We start from the raw sequence: 17,643 nt of genomic DNA, 5'->3' as shown, positions 1-17,643 counted from the left end.
ACAAAATATGTAAATCCTCAAAAATACAAGACAGAGCTGTAACTAGATGGCTCGTTTTGCAATATATTTACGGTTCATCTTAAAAGTTAGAGGACATCAAACTATGCTTAAAGTATCCAAAAGTTCAAACAAGTTTAAAAATGCTCACTAGGTTAAAAAAGGGTTCTACTTTCTAGGTTAAAAAAGGGTTCTACTTTCAATTTTAGGCTAGTATGGTCACTACTTGTTGAACTGAAAGTGCAGACCAAACAAAATAAATAAAAACAAATAAAATAAAATAAAAAAAACACAGATCAAGGTAATTTATTCCCTTCCATATGGCATACACACCTCTCAGGACCCCGACCGACAGTGGACACGAGAGCCGTAGTAACCAGCACAGTTAAATTAAAATACTATACACAAAACAGGAAAAGTCCTAAAATAACAGCACCTGTGTCATGCTCTAAAAGCAAAAAAAGAAGTATAGTCCACAATAGCGCTTGTTTATAGTTGACCTTGGACTTTTCATCGGCAATGCTGTAACTCCAAGAACAGTCTAGCACCAAGGCAGCACACACTGCCAGTGCATAACAAGCACTGGCAATTCCAATAGTTCTAACTCATGAATGCAAGAGGCTTTTGTGTCACTGATGGGTTTGAGCACTCAATAACTACTGACCGTTCTCCCTGCTCCCGTTGCTGGCCAAAGTATTAGAAAAAGCCATCAACCGACTCTTCTCACAACTGGAACAGAATCTTCTACTAGACTCCTTCCAATCCGGATTACACAGCAACCACAGCACTGAGACCTCTCGTCATCGCTACCAACGGCGTCCGAGCCCTACTCAACTAAGGAGAGACCGCAACTCTGATCCTCCTAGACCTCTCTGCAGCCTTTAGTATGGTCTTCCACTACACACTTATCACAAGACTGCATAAGATAAGCTTCCAAAGAGCTGCTCTCTGATGAATCGCCTTTTCCCCACTGGTAGAATGCAAAAAGTGTGCCTTCACCTCCAGCCCCAGGGAAGTAATCTGTACAGTACCCAAAGGACACTCACTTAGCCCCACCTCTTCAGCACTTATATGACCCCTTTCACCATCATCATCAAAAAACACGGACTCAATATATCCTATGCTGACAGCAGGCTATCAATCCTATCCGAAGACACCACCAAGACCAGCTTCCAAAACTGCATTACAGACTTTGCCAACTGGATGAAGGACAACTGCCTGAAGCCCAACAAGGACAAGACAGAGGTACTGATCTTCAGAAACAAAAGCTCCCTCATGGGGTACATCCTGGAGGCCCTCAGAACCTGGACCTACATCTACCCCCACTGACCATGCTAGGACCCTAGGCATCTTCCTGGACAACAAGCCAACCATGATGACTCAGATCAACTCAGTCTCCTCCTCCTGCTTCTTCACCCTCCGCATGCTTCGTATGAAATTCAAATGGCTACCCCAAAGCTCAAAACACACTATCTCCCTCATTTCCAGCTAACTGGACTATGCCAATGCTCTCTACTTAGGGATAGCAGCTCACCTCCTCAGACCATACAAAACACAGCAGCCATACTCACCCTGGATTCTCCCTAGATGAACCCACATCACCCCCTACCTCAGGGAACTCCACTGTATGGAAAAGATGCCAGTCAAAGTTCCTGATCTATGCATACAACACCCCATACAACTGCGGCCCTGCCTGCCTGAACTTCCATAAGCCCACCAGACTCCTCCATTCTGCTTCTTTTTCTCTAACCCTCACCCCCTGCATCTGACATAGCCTTCTACGTAACATCGAAGACATGGAATGAGCTAACCTTTCATCTCTTGAATTCCCTATCACTTCCGGACTTCCAAAAGTCCCTGAAGACCTGGCTTTGCTGCTAATCAACAGAAATTTGCCAGCACCTGGATACCTTTACAGGTGATAAAAAGAGCTCCACATATCTACTGATTGATTGACTAAGTCATCATACATGCACTCTGTCACTCACCTTTGCACTTATGCATCCATTCGTCCACCCACTGACACATTCACCCTCCGACACAACTGCAATAAAAATCATACAAACTCAAAAACATATGCAAAATGTATTTAAAAAATGCATGCAGAAAAAAAGAAAATGTGCTGCCACCTAAACACTGCGGGCATATACTTGCCATTACCAACTTAAGATAACAGCATCTTGCAGAGGTATCGTACATAGTCTATTATTGTTTTATTAATCCATAATGGCTGACAAAGTTATAATCAACCTGTTGGCCATCTTGGAACAGAAAAACAACAATACACATTGGATAACAGAATTTCATAATGGTCACCTGGTTTAGAGGAAGTGATCACATGGATACTTGCCTGCAGAGCTGTAGTATCCTCTTAAAAACATTACAATAAAAAGTGGAGAAGCAAATAAATGAAAGGGGAGCTATAAATAAAAGGAGAACACGACAAACTAAAGTACTGGCTAACCAGTCTGGCCACTGAAGCACACTCATTTTAAGGTGGAAGTGCACTTAAGAATGGAAAATGCCATCATTTAAAGGGCAAGAGTCCAAATGACAGTAGGTTGCCATGGATGGAAGGAGAGTACAAATGACACTCAGACAGACCAATGGCTGAAGAAGGCTGTCATGGATGGAAGCATCGTGTAAATAACGCTCAGACAGACGAATGGCAGAAGGCAGCTACTTCAAAGTCCAAAGTTACAAATGCATACAAAATTACAGTTGACAAAGCGAACTGCTATCTCTACTAATAGAGCCTAACAAGAATTTACAGTACAATTCATCTATAGACACTGTTAGAAGGGGCATCCAACACCCTCGTCCACTGCAGTAATCTATGAGATTGCATGTAACAAAGTACTTAGCTGTAGATTTTAATACAGAGTAATAACTCACAGTGAATTGTCTATTAATTTTAACATATGTTTTTCAGGATTAATATGTCAGGCATACTGTGTTTATCAAGAAATGTTACAATAAAGAATTAGGCCTAAAAATAGCTTGTCACCACAACCAACTCAGTCCTACCGTCCTTTGCATAAGTTTTAAAAGTCATAAAATGACACATGTATACAAAATTACAGTTTGCAAAGCAAATTACTACTTCTCTTAAAAGAGCCTAACAAGCAAAATCATAGTACCTTTCTTTCTTACCCACAGATTTTTCAGGTCGGTCACCAACACTGAAATACTTGCATACAATGGAAATCTGTGAGATTCCATGTAACAAAATACCTACCAATAGGCTTGAACAAAATGTAGTAACAGTCCATCCTAAAAAGTCTGTTGCTTTTAACACCTGCTTTTCAGAATATTATTTTGTGTTATTTAGGGTTAACAATAGTGAACCTAATTGTAAAGAGTTTTTGGGTAGCATACTAGAATCGAAGGAATCCACATCTACTTTGCTTGGGCCTCCCGGGACAAACAGACGTACAGAACGGCGCAGTTGTGTATTTTTCCGGATTGGTCCCTAAGGGTGACCAACAAACTGCGGCCGCACATGGACTGCACAGTGGTAGATATGACACTGAGTCTTGATATAGAAACCTAAACAGGACAAACCCCAAAGCACCAATCTTAGGTAATCCTATGAATACTAAACTCCTGGTCTGTGATACAAGGACAAAATTCATTGAACTCACCTCGATTTCTTCATTCCAACACCACCATCCATTACAACTCTGACACTATCACAAAGGCAAAATTTTATCTTTCGAATCCAGTAAATCACTCCTTAAATAGTTGGTGGAAATTGCTTTCTTTATACCAGATTGAACCACTGAGTGATGAACCCTACAGTAAAAGCAGTAGCTACCCATAACCTTACTCAGACTGAGTAACTATTATTATTTTTTTTTTTTAAAGCTAGAGGTTTGAAAGGAGTTACCTTGACTCTGCACCGTTTTTTTTACAGGCTGCACCTACAACACAAAAATCCTGTGGGATCGGGGCACTATAAGGTAGTATTTGAGTTGTACCTTTATCCAGCTAAAACAAATTTTACCCATCCGTGGGACGTTTCTATTGAAGGAGCTGCTGCTTCTTCTGAGATGTCAAACATATACGGTGGAAGTGTCCCCTTAGCAGGCCCTCTTGGGCAGAGTGCTTGTGAATCAAGAAGACTATGTAAGGACACCGTGCCCATCTGCTATTACATTCATGCTGCTGGGTTTTCATTCTCCTCTCCTAGAGCACCAGACTAAAGCACTCCCTAATGCTGAACCGCTTGCTGGCCTCAAAGTCTACCTTAGCTACACACAGAGAAAAGACCGATATATAAACCCATTTCACACCAAAGACTAGGTTACATAATGGCAAAGGAGAGGCTAACCAGAGCATTGACTGAACTATATAAGGACTTTGAGGAGATATGGGCCAAATGTTGTCTTACCTTTCATCGGGTCTTCTTACCCTCTCATGCCCATCTAGATGGCGATACCTAAACTTGTTTACAGAACATCGGAAGCAGCACTGGCAAAGGACTCCAAGTCCCAGGACTGTGAGGAGCAGGCAAGGAGCGCAGTGCAAACTTAACCTGTGGCAAGTTAGCGCTATAAAGCACGTTTAACACATTTGCAGCGCAGGAGATTGGGAGCGGCAGCAGCGAGGGACTCTAAGTCCCAGCACTCTGCGGGGCGGGCAAAGAGCTGAGCGCCGTGCAAACTTCACCTGTGGCCAGTTGGCACTATAAAGTGCATTTAACACCTACCTGGTGTGCGGGACACAAATGGGCTGCGCTGGGGCCCAAGATGGGCATGTCCTGCGCCTATTAGCACCAGGAAGAGGCAGGGTAGGGCCACCCCTCTTGGCTCTGCAGCTGGACACCGCTGGGGAACCCCTCGTGAAGGTACTTTTGTTTATTATCCCCTCCAGCTGCTGTGAAGCTTAAGATGGTTTTGGCTTTCCCCAATAGGTGGTTAAGATATTGCTGTTTTTGCCACAAGGACTAGTAAGGAGTTGGTAGTCCTCCTTGAGTTTGATTGTGATAATATTTATCGTGCCCCGATGCTCACAAAGAAAAGTTATTGTGTTATGACTTAAGTGTATGTTTTGCTTTTAGCTGGTGGTGTTATGAATGGGCAATCACAAATATTACTGGTTTCTGTTTGGGAGGGGGACCCTTCATATTCAATACTTTTACACATGGGGGATCATATCTGCCTTATTGAGTCAGGCGTTGGGAGAGAGGATTGGCCCAAAAATTAGCCCATATTTTTTTTCTTTTTCATTTTTTTTCTTTACTCATACTTACGATATAGTTTGTTTGCTGGTTTTGTATAGCCTATTACAGTCCCAAATTGCGGGCTTAATACATATCAAAATAGAGAATTGCCACCCCCATTTACCGGTATTCATTGGCAGTGTCCAGTTGTCTTCTGGGCTCATCTTCTCTGACTATTTGGTGATAATTATCCACTGGCCCTTTGTTAACAATTTGACAAGGTGGGCAAAAGGAAAGCCACAGCAAGCCACCCCATTGCTATGCCACCTGCGATGAGCACCTCTATTGATATGATGCTCCATAGGGCCCTGGGAGTCATTAGGACAGAAACTGAGCTTATCAAATGAGGATTGTCCTTACAATCTGGGCAATACCCAGGCCTGGGGTCAGCTCCAACTACACCACCTCATTGCATATCAAAGGCCAAGCCTATTTCACATTGTCCCATCATTAGTGAACCTGCCACTGAATTCGCACTCTTTCCCGTGCCCACCACCAAAGGAACTACTAAACTTGCAGGGAGAGCCAAGGGAGCTAGACGGCCATTAGGACATCTAAATCAGGCTGCCAGCCATACCTCCCTCAGACTTATGCAACCTAGCAAGGTACCGCCTAGTGCACCCCCCAAGGAATCGGCTAGTGGAGCTCCCTAGCACAAACCTGCCTTGATAGAGCAATTCATTGAGGAGTGTATGTGTAAAGTTAGAGGGCTACTTCAGGGTGAACCTTTCCCCCTCTGTGCCCAGATGGAAGTTGAGAATGAGTTGACCCTTATAAGACATGCTCAAGTCCATCCAGTGACAGTAAACCCCCTCTGAACCCAGGATATTTAATGTCTACTGTGGACCTGCCAGAAATAAGATGGAATCTACTGTCTTAGACCACCTAAATGCACATCTAACCACACTGCAAGGAAAATTGTAGGGGGTGATTTCAATTGACAATTCAAACCCCTGAACGTTTATACGCTGTCCCTTATGGCAGACAAAATGCTGCCTGGTTAATCTCAGAGTTAGAAATCCTTCCTATTAAGAATTGGTCTCCTGTAGCAGTCCAAATCAACGCCAATAATGGGTTTCATGCCTGGAATTGCAGATTAAGTTCTGATAGATTAGGCAGACACACATTCAATCAATACCACACCAGCTTAATCGATTACATAATGCTGGATATCAGATTATGGCCATACTTGATTGATGCAACAATAATTCCCCACTCTGATAGTGATCACACCGCCACAAGTATACCTACTAGAGCACATTCAAGCACCCAAGGTGAGATATTGAAAAGAAGATTGAGAATCGTCAGCAATAGACACAGGGTTAAATGGTGTAGAGTGAAATAGTCACAGGATCCATTGGCAGAATTTAAAGATTAGTCGCCGATGGTATTGAGGGCCTGTTATCACGATCTGGCAGGGAATGCCTGTGAGCCCCTGGGGGCGATTTCAGAGGTGCATAATCAGAGGTTAACTATTTCCACATTAAAACTGAGCGAATAATAAAGAGAAAGTGCCCCCAATCCTGGTATAAAAACTTTCGCAGAGATGCTAAAACCAAATTAGTTGATGCAATCAAAAAGCGAACGAGGCCCCTTGACCCAGGCCAATAGACATTCCTATAAAAATGTGTTATCAGCCTCTAAAAAAGACTGGGAGTGGGGAATATGGGGGGCCTCTTAGATGCTGCCAGATCAAATGACCATCGCCGTTTCTGGAATTTGGTGTCCTCTGGTAGTAGGGATGGGTTTTGTTCCATAGAAAACAATATCTCAGCCAGTGACCGGGTCACATACTTCTCTAGCTTATATACGCAGCAGGGAGACCAGAAGGGCCCCATATGTAATTTAATGGGCCCCAGAGAACCATAACAGCTATGTAGAGTTAGAGGGGAGGAGGTCATAAGCCCTATGGATATTTTTCCAGTGCCTGTATTATGAACACAACATCTTGATGTCCTGAAGATCATAGTGCAGGAGGTAAGCCTGGAAATGTCTCTAATGAAGCCCCCAGACAAAACTAAATCCCTGTTGACTAGTTTTGGAGCGAGACAGGCATCTGGAGTGCCTATTTCTCACTGTTATTTACAGCCATCATGAAAGGGGCGCCCATCCCACCAACGTGGATAAGGGCTGAAATTATCCCCATTTTTAAAAAGGGCTCATGTGACTTGCCTGCAAACTACAGAGCAATACATCTTATAAACTGCTCACAGAAGCTTTTCAGCAGGGTTATCCAGGGTATACTTCAAGAATGGCTGTCAGCTAATGAAATCTTAACACCTCTTCAGGCGGGCTTCATAGAGTCCATTAGTACAACTGACCAAGAGTTCCACCTACAGATAATGTACTGGAAAGTTGTTATTCTGGGTGGGGGGGTCGACATTATGTTGTTTTTGTAGATTTACGTTCTGCCTTGATTTAGTTCAAAAATAGACCCTCTGGAAGGTACCTTCTGAGATGAGGTCCCAAGCCATCTCCAACACATTCTAGTGAGACTGCACACTAACAACTATGTGCAGGTAAATGTGGTTGCGCAGCTGAGGTGGCCGAACCTTTTTCTGTCAATAGAAGAGTCAGACAGGGACTCGTACTTGCTGCCACGCTATTCACACTTTATATTAATGGCCTGGCGAACAGTGTGATAATGTTGCACCCAGACTGGCAAACCTGAATGTACCCATCCTCATGTTTGTCAACGATACATTGCTCCTTTCTAAATCTCCTATGGGACTCCAGAAACTGTTGGATCGCTGTGAGTGTTTCTGTATGCAGAGGGGCTTAGAGATCAATTTGAGCAAAACCAAGTATATGGTCGTAAACCCGGGCCATTCAACTAGGGCAAATCCAACACTATCCGGGAACCCCTCAAGCTTGTGCGCACTTTTGTCTATTTAGGCATAACATTAGCAGAACACCTGGGGTGGCATACACGGGAAGCAGCCTTAACCACGACTCCTGAACAACGAAGTCATGGACAACGAAAGCGGAACAACGCTTTCGTTAACCACGACTTCCTTGTTCGGTGCCTTAACCACGCACATGCATGGGTAAGGCACAGAAGAAGGGAGTCGGCTGAGGAGGTCGACATGATCAGGTAAGTGGGGTGGGACTGGGGCTGTTTCAGGGGCAGGGGCCAGGGCGTCGGGGTAGGGATATTTTTTAGTTTTAGGGGCGGAGGGGTGGAGTCGGGGTATTTTTAGTTTTAGAGGTGGGGGGTTGGGGTATTTTTATTTTTAGGGGGTGGGTGGTCGCTGTGGTTTAGGTTTAGGGGCTGGGAGGGGTCGGGTATTTTTAGTTTTAGGGGGTGGGGGTCAGGGTAGTTTAGGTTTTGGGGCGGGGTGGGGGTCGGGGCATTTTTAGTTTTAGGGGTGGGGGGTCGGGGTATTTTTAGTTTTAGGTGGTAGGGGTCAGGCTTGTTTAGTTTTAGGGGCGGGGGAGCGGGGCATTTTTAGTTTTAGTGGGTGGGGGTCAGGCTGGTTTAGGTTTAGGGGAGGGGGTGGTTGCATTTTTAGTTTTAGGGCTGGGGGGTCGTGGTATTTTTTTGTTTTAGGGGCCGGGTTGGGGTTCCGGGGTATTTTGACTTTTTGGGGGTGGGTAGTTGGGTAGTTTAGGTTTTAGGGGCTGGGGTGGGAGGGAGTCGCAGTTATTTTAGGGGTGGTTTTTGGGGGGGGGGGGGGTAGTGGGTTTCGGTAACTTTAGGAGTGGGGTGGGGTTGGGGCGGTTTTAGGTTTCAGGGGTTGGGGATCGGGGTAATTTTAGGGGCGGGGTGGGGGGTTTGGGTGGTTTTAGGTTTTAGGGGTAGGGGGTTACGGTAATTTTAGGAGCGGGGTGGGGGTTTGGGTGGTTTTAGGGGTTGTGGTAATTTTAGGGTCGGGGTGGTGGGTTGGGTTGGTTTTAGGTTTCAGGGGTGGGGGGTTGTGGTGGTTTTAGATTTCAGGGGTGGGGGGGTCGTGGTAATTTTAGGGTTGGGGTTGGGTTGGTTTTAGGGGAGGGGGGAGGTCGCGGTAATTTTTTAGGGGTGGGGGGCCAGGGGGCGGTCGCATGCTGGAACCACGCATGCCGTTAACTAATACCTTTACCACGAATGCCTTAACAATCATTTTTCCATGTAAAGGCATTAGTGGTAACAATGCGGTCGTTGTTCCAACCGCGTTATTTAGGCATGCGTGGTTCCAGCATGCGTTGTTGCGACATACATTCGGCATACACACATTACCCAGCTCAGGTTAAAGCTGGAACAAGTTGTGGGAGGAATCACTAAGATGTTGCTTAGCTCGCAGGTTCGCCCTATACAGCTGGCTCTACAGATTTACAACCACCAGGCTCTAGAGACAGCCTGCTACGAAGCAGAGTTGTGAAGAAAACTGGATGCGATCACATTAGCCACGGTGGAAAACAGATTCATGCACCAGTTGTTTGGTGTACCTATAGGCACTCCCTTTCTCCCACTCAAGCGGTATTTTGGGCTAAGAGCTTTACCTGACAGAATAGGTCTGCGCCCCTCACTTTATTGGAGGAGAATTTTTAACACCCCAGAGCTCCTTTCCCATCGTCAAGAGTCAGAGGACATAATTTTCCTCACTGGTTCTGGTAATATACCCCAGATAAAATATGTGGAAGCCACCTTGTTGGAAACTGGGCTAACAAGACTGTGGAAAAATGTGTGCTGTTCCTGGAAAATTGGATAGCGGGGGCCCATCTGATTAGTATTATACTGATCACCCAAATTATATTTACAGCCAGAGTGTCGTTTGAACTAAACTGTTTGTTGCTGGTCCTTACTTAATATTAGGCTGCCAGCACTGAATTTATTGGTTTAGCTAGGCAGAACCCCTGCCTTAAAGGTGACAGAGAACCAGATTAACAATCTGTGTCGCTTTAGATAATCTTGAAAGTGGTGTCCTACTTTGTTTCTGATGTGCAATATACTTACAACACCCTAATTTTCCCAGCTAGAGTGCTATATGAATAACACTGTATGCTGCTGTGTCACTTTTTTACTTTTTCAAGCCATTTTATGCAGTTTTAACATATTTATTGTCTATAGATCTCAGTGGAACTATTCTATGAAAGGGTGGGTTTATTGATTTTGAATGTAAGAAACTTGTTTGTCAGTCTGTGTCATATGTTTATGTTTAATGTAATGGCCTTTTATGGTTTTTTTTACAAGCTTTTATGGCAAAGTGCCGAAATAAAGATCTTTTGACTGGTTTAGCAACGAATGACCTTGAGGCAGATGTCATGAGGCTCTATATACCATAACGGTATGCAACTTCTGCCATGATCAAAACCCCTTCACATACACTTTGATGCAATCTCCTACACCAAGGCCAGTGTAGGGGGAGGTAGAATTCACTGCACTCCAAGCTGCCAGGTACAGTTGTTATTGGTGATTACAAGAGAAAGTGGCTGTGCACAAGGTTCGCACCTCCTATACATGAGTATATTGTAGTCCAGCAAAGTGTCCATATATTTGTAAAAAGAGTACCATACAGGGTGCCAAACTGGTAAGCACCCAGCCACTAAGGATGTAATAGTGTCAGTTGAGAGTCAAATGACACTTGAAAATTCTATACGATTATACCAAGGCACACCACAAAGGTCCATTTCTTCTTTTTGCATCAGTAAAAGTTGGGATAGTATATGGTAGCGTTTTTATTCATCCAAGTAATCCATAAGGTCACATCCATCATGAATCCAGAGATACAACAGCCAACACGTGTTTCATCAACAAGACTTCCTCAAGGCTGTGGAGTATACATACAAGAAAAAATATATATATCTACAGTCAGGTCCTACAATAAATGAACAGGGAGTTCACTTTACATAGATCACCCAAAAGAGAAACCCGTGAACGGAATACTGTATCAAGCATGATCCATGCATAGCCAGGGATAGCCATACAGTGAGTGCATGCAGTGACATGTGAAATAGGTTGAGAAATAGAAAATATCATGAACAATCAAATCCAATATTGGTTCCAGTATCAGAAATCCACTGTGAATAGTGAACGGGGATTAAATCAACAGGTGACGCACGAGACACCTAAAGAGTGAAACCTCTTACCTGGATACCCCGTATATGTGATGAAAAGTAAGTAGATGAAACATGACATACCCCAAGGCTAGGTACAATTCCATGTCACCAAAAATTTATAATACGTTTCTGAGCGAGGAAAAATCCTGAAGCTGTGGTAGTCAAATCCATGTACATTAATCTTGTATTTTAAGCAACAGACAAGACCGTGATAAGCCCGAAAGAATAGAGAAAAAGAGAACCACAGGAGATGGTGTAAAACAATAATGACCGATGCAAAAACAACTCTCAGTGTACTGCGAGATAGCAGAACAAGAGAAAATAGTTCTCCTGCAGAGCAGACAGATGAAAATAAATAAAAGAGCCAGATATCCAAAAGATTATATCATCAAAAATGGGCAAAATCATGTAGAGTATAATGTCTACTCTGTAGAACTAAATAAAATATCGATACTATGAGTATAGTGCAAATATACAGCAGTCACATGCCACCAAGTTTGTAATTTGATGAAAATGTGACAAAGAAATCTGAGATGTATAACTATACGTATGTGCTAGTATGTTTAGTATCACAATTAAGAACTAAATACAGTAAATGGATCAATAATCTAACACAGACTTACTCCAAAAATAATCTAAATGCGATGCGGTAAAAAATAGCATTTTGAAGTGGTCTCATGGATATGCACACACAGTTAAATGACCGTGCATCTTCATATAAAATCTTACTGCAAGGTGGTAGTAGTGGTTGGTCGAAAGATCTAGAAACATCACGTATAACCAAGAGTAACTATATAACAATCCGCAAATAACAAGACCACAACCGCCCGACACGTAACATCAGACCGTATGTCCGTACATGGCCAATATGCAATAATACCACCTTCTATCAAGTGTACGCCTAATAGAACATTACTGAGCAGTAAAACACAGTTGTAGTAAAAAGTAGAGCCCAAAGCGCCACATTACCTGTCGGACATCCTAAACGTATTTGTACAGCGAGTATTGGCTATGCGGGTGCCACCATTTTGCCCTCTTTTAAACCCAAGAGCAATAGTCAAGGAAAGAGGACTAACATCAGTCGAGGGAAACAAGTGTCTCACTAGCGAGTATCGGCTACGCTGGTGCCGCCATTATGACATGTTTTAGACCTAAAAGCGATAATCATAGAAAGAGAACTACCAATAATTGAGAGAAACAAGTATCTGTATGCCCAAAACAAAGTTTCACTGGTGTTAAGGCAAGTAAAGAAGAGATAGGTAGGTGGCAAATAGATAGTAGATCACATGCAAAAAGAGAAAACATGCAAGAAATGCCACCACCAAACATAGTAGATTAAATATCACATCAATACAATGGCTAATCAATTGTGTTGAGAATGCAGTCACAACATCCGGATTACAAAAAAAAAAAAAAAGAGACTGCACTTAGATGAATATCATGTCATGTAGTTTAGTTTAAAATAGAAATCATTTAATGGAAAATGTCAACCCAACAGTTTAAGCATACTTAGAAGCAAGTTACTGGACCAGTATTTGACATCTAACAAAGAAAAACAGCATAAATATATTATATGTACAGTTAAGTGTAATACACAAGCATTACAGAAAAACATGAAGATCCTTTTCTGTGTTCAACCCTTCCTCCACTGCTCTCAATTTTTAAATCCATTTACTTTCCATACGTCTCAACATCAAAGTCTTATTGCCACCTCCTGTGGCAGCTTTGCATATGTCTGCCATTGGAATGCCATAGAAGCACCTATTTTCCTAGTGGAATGTGCTTTAGGTGTTATTAAAAGTTGTTGTTTTGCCTTAATGTAACATGTTTGAATACATTTAACAATCCATCTAGCTAATCTTTGTTTAGAGATAGGATTACTTTTATGTGGTTGTTGAAAAGCAACAAAAAGCTGTTCAGTGTTTCTAAACTCTTTTGTTCTATCCACATAATACATTAGAGCTCTTTTAAGATCAAGAGTGTGGAAAGCTCTTTCTGCAGTTGAATCTAGCCGTGGGAAGAAGACTGGCAATTCCACTGTTTGGTTTATGTGAAAAGGTGATACAACCTTTGGCAAAAATGTTGGATTGGTTCTAAGTACCACTTTATATTTGTGTACTTGGAAAAAAAGGTTCCTCGAGAGTGAATGCTTGTATTTCACTAACTCTTCTTAATGAGATAATCGCTACTAGGAAAGCAACTTTCCAAGTGAGAAATTGAATCTCACAGGAATGCATGGGTTCAAAAGGTGGACCCATTAGTCTTGTGAGTAAAATTTTGAGATTCCAAGCAGGAACTGGTGGTGTTCTAGGTGGAATGATACGTTTTAGTCCTTCCATGAAGGCTTTGATAACTGGAACTCTGAAGAGAGATGTATGTTGTATAGTCTGTAAATATGCCAATATGGCAGTAAGATGGATTTTAATAGATGAGAAAGTTAAATGTGACTTTTGTAAATGAAGTAGGTAGCATACAATATTTTGTATTGATGCTGTAAGTGGGTCAGTATTTTTAGAAGGACAGTAATAAACATATTGTTTCCACTTCTTAGCATAGCATTGTCTAGTTGTAGGCTTGCCTGCTTGTTTGAGAACTTCCAAACATTCTAATGGAAGTTTTAAGTATCCGAATTCTATGACTTCAGGAGCAAAATCGCTAAGTTGAGAGCACTGGGATTGTTGTGTACCAATGTTGTTGTGCCCAGGTGGGGGCTATGAGAATCATGGTAAGAGAGGTTTGACACAGTTTGTTGACCAGAAATGGAAGCAGTGGGAGAGGGGGGAAAGCGTAAGCAAATATCCCTGACCAGTTGATCCATAGAGCATTGCCTTTAGATAGAGGGTGTGGGTGTCTGGATGCGAAGTTTTGGCATTTTGCGTTTTCGCTTGTTGCGAATAGGTCAATTTCAGGTGTCCCCCACTTTTGAAAGTACTGTTGCAATACCTGAGAGTGAATCTCCCATTCGTGTATCTGTTCTGCTAAGGAGATCCTCTAGCTGATTGTGTATTCCTGGAATGTATTCTGCTAGTAGATGAATGTGAATTGCCCATTTCCATATTGTTTGGGCTACAATGGACAGTTGAGATGAATGTGTCCCACCTTGTTTCTTTAGATAATACACGGTTGTCATATTATCCGTTTTTATCAAGACAGTTTTGTGTTTGAGAAGTGGTTGAAACACTTTTATGGCAAGGAATACAGCTAATAATTCTAAATGGTTTATGTGATAATTTAGCTGTTTTGAGTCCCATTCCCCTTGTATGGTAAGGTTGTTGAGATGAGCTCCCCAACCTATCATTGATGCATCTGTTAATGTGGTCTGAGGCACAGGGTCTTGAAATGACTGCCCCTTCATTAAATTGCTGAGATTCCACCATTGAAGGGCCTTGTGCATTTGGCAGTCTAACAACACTAGATCTTGCAAGTGACCCTGTGCTTTAGACCATTGTTGTGAGAGGCACTGTTGTAGTGTTCTCATGTTTAGTCTTGCATGCAGCCCCATTGCTATGCAGGATGCCATCATTCCCAATAGTTTCATGATAAATCTTACAGTATATTGTTGATTTGGCTGCTTTTGTGGTATGAGATTTTGGAAAGCTTGTATCCTTTGTGTTTTTGAATAGGCTAAAGTTTGTGTATTGAGAATAGCACCTAGGTAAGGTTGCACCTGTGCTGGTTGAAGATGGGATTTTTGGTAATTGAGAGTGATCCCTAATGTATGTAGGGTTTCTATTGTGTATTGAGTGTGTTGCTGACATAGTATAATATTGGTTGATTTTATTAGCCAATTGTCTATATAAGGAAAGACATGTATGTGTTGTCTTCTTAGGTAAGCTGCTACTACTGCTAGACATTTTGTGAATACCCTTGGAGCTGTTATGCCGAATGGCAGAACTTTGAATTGGTAATGCTTTCTAGCTATCACAAACCTTAAGTATTTTCTGTGAGCTGGATTGATGGGCATATGGAAATACCCATCTTTGAGATCTAATGCGATCTTGTAATCTTGTTTTTGTAGTAGTGGAATGACGTCCTGTAGAGTTACCATGTGAAAGTGTTCTGACAGGATATATAGATTTAGTGGTCTGAGAGTGCCATAATGTTTGGGAATGAGGAAGTATAGTGAATATACCCCTGTTCTGTGTTGAGATTTTGAAACTAATTGTATTGCCTCTATTAGTAGTAGCGATTGTACTTCTTGTTGTAATAGAACGTTGTGTTCTGGTGACAATCTGTGATAACGAGGAGGAATATTTGGAGGGGTAGAAATCAATTTTAGGCAATAACCATTGCATGCAATTGAGAGTACTCATTGGTCTATGTTGATATTTTTTCTATTGGGAGTGGAAATCCTGCAGTCTGCCCCCCTACCTTACAGGAGATGTGTGGGGTTGTGGCCTGCTTATGAAGTCACTGTTTTGATGGGAGAGTGACATTTTTTGAGGCCTGGAATTTTCCTCTGGCTCTGAAGTGTTGTCCTCCATAAGAGGCTCTAACTCCCCCTCTCTGCTACTGCTGCTGCTGACCTTGTTTAGGCTGGGAGGTAGAAGCCTCCGTAGATTGGGGCTTGAATCCTCCTCTAAATTGTTGCTCACAAAAGAAGCCGCTATAAGGTGTTGTCTATAAGGCTCCCATTGCTTTGGCAATGTCTGAGTCTTTCCTAAGTTTTTCTATTGTGGTGTCAACTTCAGGACCAAACAGGTGTTATTATTTTTTTTTTTTTTTTTTTTTTTTAAATCGAAAAGCATATTCAGTACTGCCTACTGGATTTCTGGCTTGAACCCAGAGGAACGTAACCATGTGTGTCTGCGTATGGTGACAGCAGTATTCACACTTCTAGCTGCTGTATCTACAGCATCAAGGGCAGACCGTATCTGGTTATTACTTATGGCCAGACCTTCCCCAAACATTTGTTGAGCCCTTTTTTGATGCTCTTTTGGCAGGTGTTGTAATATCTCCTGCATCTCGTCCCAGTGAGCTCTATCATACCTTGCTAGCAAGGCTTGAGAGTTTGCAATTCGCCATTGGTTAGCTGCTTGTGTAGCTGCCCTCTTGCCAACAGCATCGAATTTCCTACTTTATTTGTCAGGGGGAGGGGCATCCCCTGACTACTGACTATTGGCCCTTTTTCTGGCGGCACTGACAACCACCGAGTCTGGAGGTACCTGATGGGTAATGTAAGCAGGGTCTGCAGGTGCAGGCTTATATTTCTTTTTAATGTGTGGTATATTTCTTATCAATGCGTGGTGTTAAAACTAGCTTTAACCAGCTCATTAAATATCTCATCTGCATGTTTTATCATGCCAGGTAGCATTGGGAGGTACTGGTAACGTGAGTGCATGGAGGATAAGGTATTAAAAAGGAAATCCTCTTCCAAAGGCTCACTGTGCTTAAGTACCCCGTGGTATGCTGCTGCCCTAGGAATGACCTGCATGTATGCAGTAGTGTCTTCTGGTGGGGAAGGTTTGGAAGGATGAAAGTCTGGGTCATTAGCAGGTATGGGATCTGGATCATACAGATCCCAAGGATCAGCCATATCACCACGAGAATAAGTCTGTGAGTTGGTTAAGGCAAAGGTGGTGGGCTAGTGGGTTGTGGTGAAAAAGAAAGTTGTGGTGAATGAGGGGAGGATTTATGCAGAGGTAAAGGCTTCTCCTTCCGTTTAATAATCTTTGCTGGTATTGGAGCTGTAGCAAGATGTTCCTGAAAAGCCAACTTTCCTTTAGTCTGTGGAGGAGGTGCAGGAATTATTCTGCCAGTCTCTTTATGGATATGGATATGGATATGGATCCTTGATTGTCTCTCATCCATGATTTCGAGAATGGATTGAATTTCAGTGTCCTCAGAAATATATTCTGATGGTTTCAATGATTTTGAGGACTGTTCATCATATGGTTTGGAGCTCTGCTTAAGATGGCTCGAAAGTCCTTGCTCCTCTGCGCAGGAATACTTTTTCAGCTCAGAAGTTTGCACTTTTTTCGGGCCTGAAAATACAGCCCGTTTCGGCTCTGAGGCAGGACGTTGACGTTTTGATTCCAAAGAGTGTGGACGCCGCCACGGTTCGGAAGTTGAGCTTTTGGTGGTTTTGCTTGACTCCGGTATCGAAGTAAGTGTGGCCTTTTTCGGCATCGAACCTGAAGGTCGGTCGAGGAGTATTTTCTAATGGGTCGAACCATGGCTCTCTGGCAGTGGTGCACCCTAGGCCTTCGAGGACTTTTTGGAGTGGGCGTAGGGGCAGTCGTACTCACGTGCTGACAAGCAGTGATGATTTGGCTATCTTCCTCCAAATCTTCTTCGAAGTCGGCGTCCTAAATGGAAACTGCCATTTGTGCCTGTTCTTCCTCAAGTGTGTTGATATACTCAGTACTTTTCAACGCCATTTCCTA

The 17,643-nt window shown here is 42.7% G+C and overlaps 1 protein-coding gene across 2 annotated transcripts in view; it reads right to left on the bottom strand.

Moving 5' to 3' along the window:
* CEP170B (centrosomal protein 170B) overlaps window positions 1–17,643 on the bottom strand; it is a 365,718-nt gene that overhangs the window by 227,452 nt on the left and 120,623 nt on the right. The window lies entirely within an intron of this gene.

Source organism: Pleurodeles waltl, chromosome 9 (assembly GCF_031143425.1).
Source record: "Pleurodeles waltl isolate 20211129_DDA chromosome 9, aPleWal1.hap1.20221129, whole genome shotgun sequence".
Taxonomy (NCBI): Eukaryota; Metazoa; Chordata; class Amphibia; order Caudata; family Salamandridae; genus Pleurodeles; species Pleurodeles waltl.
Note: the sequence above shows the minus strand (reverse complement) of the source record. Positions and strands in the feature narration are given on the sequence as shown.